This window comes from Tenrec ecaudatus, chromosome 2 (assembly GCF_050624435.1).
Source record: "Tenrec ecaudatus isolate mTenEca1 chromosome 2, mTenEca1.hap1, whole genome shotgun sequence".
In the NCBI taxonomy this organism is placed as follows: domain Eukaryota; kingdom Metazoa; phylum Chordata; class Mammalia; order Afrosoricida; family Tenrecidae; genus Tenrec; species Tenrec ecaudatus.
The window spans coordinates 139969845-139975355 of record NC_134531.1 but is presented as its reverse complement, the minus strand read 5'-3'; positions in this window follow the sequence as shown (position 1 = coordinate 139975355).

Below are 5511 nucleotides of genomic sequence, written 5' to 3'. Positions count from 1 at the left end.
TAGCCCAGAAGCAACAAAGCCCACATGGAAGTAGTACACCAACATGTGTGATCATGAAGGGCTGAGGGGACCAGGTTTCAAGCACCAAAGGCAGGGGAGGGGGGGAATCATATCATCATGAATGGTGAATGAGGGGAGCGCGTGATGGGGACCCAATGTCCATCTGTAAACAACTGGACATCCCTTGCAGAGGGGGTAGTGGGGAGGAGATGAGTCACTCAGGGTTCAGCGTAGCAATAATGAAACTCACAACCTTCCTCTAGTTCTTAAATGCTTCCTCCCCACAACTATCATGATCCCAATTCTACCTTGCAAACCTGGTTAGACCAGAGGAGGATGCACAGCAGTACAGATGGGAACTGGACAGATGAACCCTTCAGGACCAGCGGTGAGAGTGGCCATACCGGGAAGGAAGGGGGTGTAGAAAGGGAGAACCAATCACAAGGATCTACTATAACCTCCTCTCTGGGGGATGGACAACAGAACAATGGGTGAAGGGAGACGCTGGGCAGTGTAACATAAGATAAAATAATAATTTATAAATTATTAAGGGTTCATGAGGGAGGGGCGAGCGGGGAGGAATGGGGAGGGGAAAAAGGAAAATGAGGAGCTGATTCCAGGAACCCAAGCGGAAAGCGAATTTTAAAAAAACGTTTTATTAGGGGCTCATACAACTCTTATCACAATCCATACATACATCAATTGGGTATAGCACATCTGTACATTCATTGCTGTCATTGTTTTCAAAGCATTTGCTCTCCACTTAAGCCCTTGGCATCAGGTCCTCTATTTTCCCCCTCCCTCTCCACCCCCCCTCCCTCATGAGCCCTTGATAATTTATAAATTATTATTTTGTCATATATTGCCCTGTCCGACGTCTCCCTTTACCCCTTTTCTGTTGTCTGTCCCCCAGGGAGGAGGTCACCTGTAGATCCGTGTAATCAGTTCCCTCTTTCCAACCCACTCTCCCTCTACCCCCTCCCAGTATCACCACTCACACTCCTGGTCCTGAAAGTATCATCCACCCTGGATTCCCTGTGCCTCCAGCTCCTATCTGCACCAGTGTGCATCCTCTGGTCTACTCAGACTTGCAAGGTAGAATTTGGATCATGATAGTGTGTGTGTGTGTGCGGGGGAGCATTAAGGAACTGGAGGAAAGCTGTATTCTTCATCGGTACTACATCGCACCCTGACTGACTCATCTCCTCCCCTAGATCCCTCTGCAAGGGGATCTCCAGTGGCCGACAAATGGGCTTTGGGTCTCCACTCTGCACTTCCCCCTTCATTCACTGTGGTAAGATTTTTTGTTCTGATGATGCCTTATACCTGATCCCTTCTACACCTCATGATCGCACAGGCTGGTGTGCTTCTTCCATGTGGGCTTTGTTGCTTCTGAGCTAGATGGCTGCTTATTTATCTTCAAGTCCACAGATGCTATCTCTTTTGATAGCTGGGCACTATCAGCTTTCTTTGCCACATTTGGCAAGCGAATTTTGATAATGATGAGGGCAGCGAATGTATAAGTGTGCTTTACACAATTGATGTATGTATGGATTGTTATAAGAGTTGTATGAACCCCAATTAAAATGATTTTTTAAAATATGAAATAATAGTAATGTATAATTTATCAAGGGGTCATGGGGGGAGGGCGTGAAAAAGAGGCTCAATGCTAAGGGCTCAATAGAAAGTAAATCTTTAGCAAATAATGAGGGCAACATATGTACAAATATGCTTGATACAATTGATGTATGGATTGTTATGAGAGTTGTAAGGGCCCCCAATAAAATGATCCTTTAATTAAAAATTTTTTAAATACTTAGATTTGAAGAAAAAGTCCAGTTTTTTAAGGCAATTTACATTTTATTTTTTAAAAATTTTTTAATTTTTAAAACATTTTATTAGGGGCTCATACAACTCTTATCACAATCCATACATATATATACATCAATTGTATAAAGCACATCTGTACATTCTTTGCCCTAATCATTTTCTTTTTTTACATTTTATTAGGGGCTCATACAACTCTTATCACAATCCATACATACATCAATTGTATAAAGCACATCTGCACATTCCCTGCCCCAATCATTCTTAAAGCATTTGCTCTCCACTTAAGCCCTTTGCATCAGGTAAAAGTTCAGTTTTTTTGGCGGGTACCCCCTCTTATGTGTAGAAAAAGAAACAGCATGGCGGTCATGTCTGACCTCTGGTTTCAAAGACCGGTTGCCAAGGCAGAAATCAGACAGGACTCCATTCTCCACCCTCCATGTTTACCCTCTTCTGAAATCAGGGCACTTGGCTTCTGTGGCTGGTTTCATTGCAGTGACCACATAGAACTCACAGACAATGCTCATAATTATGGGTCTTTTTAGGGAAATCAACAACTTACAGTTCATTTGAGAAACGCTCAGGATACCATTGTTCAGTCAGGCCCCAAAGCAGGCCTCCCTGTAACCCACAGCTTCTTGACCTGGCTTCTTCCTTCTCAGGGGGAATGTTCAAAAGTTCTTTTAGGACTCCCAATGAATACCCAAAGGGCATACCACTCCTCTAGAAGTCTCAACCCTAAGGCATGCTGCTCCAGCTCCGAGGACTACCAAACACTGCTTCCCCACTTATGCACCCATAGGTACTCTATGCACCCATAGGTACTCTACTGCACAAGCGAGCCTCCTGCTCAACAGCACTCAGCTTTACTTGCTCCGTGGGTTGGAAAACCCACCACTTTGTCTCATGCATTGGCTTCTGGTCCTGCTACTGTTGCTCCTCTGGTATTACAGCTGTCTCCGGGATCAAGGATGTTCAATACATAGGGATCTTGTGGTCCAAAGAACACGTTCCACTCCTGGCTTTTCTCTGGTGCTGGTAGTGAGATTCCCTTGCCTGCCCTTGAGATAGCTCATTTTATACCCAGGAAGATGGCAACAATAACACTGCTAACACATAGCTCACAGCTGAATCATATAATCCTATCAACATCATCCCATACCTTCTTTTATCCAGACCGGTCAGTAAAACGTTGTTGGTAGCAGTTACAGAGACTATGGCTACATGAGCCACATTAAATAGTCCACTGCACTGCAGTATGATTATGGTCTTATAATATTGGTCATATCTTTTCGGTGTGACTAAGGTAATTGTATCCCCCTTAAATTTTTCAGAAATTTTTAATAAAAATTACTATGTACAACTTTTATAATAATATCATCAAAAATGTTCATGAAGAGGAGGAGAATATGATGTAACTATTCATGCTTATCTCAAACAAACACTAGCATTTCATGCCTCCTGTGAGTTCGAACTGACTCCTTGGTAGTTTTTCATTCCGGACCTCCTCCACTCTGTATTTTGTTAACCTTTCTCTCCTTCTGTCTGCTTCTTCTTTTTAAAACTCATTTTATTGAGGGCTCTTACAGCTCTTATCACAATCCATACATCCATCTCTTGTGTCAAGCACATTTGTACATATGTTGCCATCATTATTTTCAAAACATTTTCTTTCTTCTTGAGCCCTTGGTATCAGCTCATTTTCCCCCTTCTCCACCTCCCTCCCTCAAGAATCTTTGATAATTTAGAAATTATTATTATTTTTTATGTTGTATCCCAATCACTGTCTCCCTTCACCCACTTTTCTGTTGTCTGTCCCCCTGGGAGGGGGGCTATACATTGATCATTGTGATTGGTTCCCCATCATCCCCTCACCTTGCCCTTACCCTCCTGGTATCGCTACTCTCATTATTGGTCCTCAGTCCTTCTGCCTTTTTGTATAGTTTGCTGTGACCTAATAAACTTCTAGGGTAAACGGAAAGATCCTTGAGGAAAGAGATTTTGTCTTGCTTATTGTCAAATTCCTCCATTCCTTATCATTTTACAATTTGTTGAAGCAAGCAGAAAATATAATTTAGATTTTTGAAAGGTCAGGGATATCAAGAATGAAAAACTATTCAGGCCAAGAGTGGTAGAGTGCTTCTGAAGCCCTGGGTGAGGTGCCTAAAGCCAGTGTTGACACCGGATTTTACAGTGACATCGTGTTTAACAAGATTAAAGACTAGGTGAGCGGAGAGTAATCCAGAGAGAAATCCAAACTGGAACAGCCCATGGCTGTCAACTTCCACCCACAGCAGCACCTCCAACTCAAACCAATAAACACTTCAGCCCTAAGAGAACGCCGTTGTGAATGAGTCAATTGCTCAACGAATAGTTATGAGCAGTTTAAACTTACCAGGTGCTTCTCAGAAGAGACAGGAGATTGGTGCCCCTGTAAAGACAGAGCTACAGCCTCAGGGGTCCTCAAACTTTTAAAATAGGGGGCCAGTTCACTGTCCCTCAGACCCATTGGAGGGCTGGGCTATAGTTAAAAAAAACTATGAACAAATTACTATGCACACTGCACATATCTTATTTTGAAGTAAAAAACAAATGGAGCAAAAACACCTGGTAGGACAAATAAATGTCCTCAGTGGGACACATGTGGCCCACGGGCCTTGGTTTGAAGACCACTGCTATAGAGGGTTGCTATGAGTCAGAATCCACTCAGTGGCTATGAGTTTGGTTTTGTGGATTTAATTGTGCCAGACACTGGAATGATTTCAGGACAGGACAAGACAGTTATGGTTCATGACTTCTAGAAGTTTATTAAATGCCTATTTGTGGAGACTTTAGAAAAATAATTATATCCATTTAATTGTACAATTATAAGCAATATAATTTAAATTGCTAGACCAGAGGGACCCATGAGCATGACGGGAGGATGGAGTAGGGCATCGAGAGAGTTTTTACAGCAGTACAGAAGGAAGAGAGAGTCAGAGCTGTAGGTTTGTTGAGAAGTCATCTAATAAGGAATGGCTTAGATTTCTTCCTCAGTTCTGCAACTGCTCCTGGTTGTGGGTCTGTCACCTAGAATCCTAAGCCCGAAAACAGGCTACAAGGATGGTTGTCCATTCAAGGCAACCAAATATTTCCAGTGTAAATATTTAAAGAAGTGATCACGAATCCATTGGTAAATAACACTGGAGCCAAGACCCATCCACTATCCTCGTTGATGTCAAGTGCTAGGGACCATGGGGAGTAGAATTGTTCCCATCGGTTTCGGAGACTGAATCCTTACGGGAGCAGACATCTCATCTCTCTTCCCAAGAGCAGCCAGTGGAGTAAGCCTGTCCAACAGTCAATCCAGGTGCCGCCAGGGCTCCTTGGCGTCAAACAGGCCTCTTGAAAGTGGAACACCTCGGCTCCACCACGTTATCTGGCACAGAACTAACAATTTGTAAGTTACTGGTGAATGCAATACACATTTTCATAGCTTGGAGGGCAGGCTCGGCCTCCATGCCCTGTGGCTGGGCAGCCGGCGGCCCGCAGGTTGGCGGCAGGAGCCGGCGCGCCCGCGAGGGGGCGGAACTGTGCGTCCGGGCTCGTCGGCAGGCGGCCGGGCGGAAGGGAGCACCGCCGGCCCGCAGGGGGCGGGCGTTCGTTGCCACGGCGCCCGGCGCGCCCGCGAGGGGGCGGAACTGT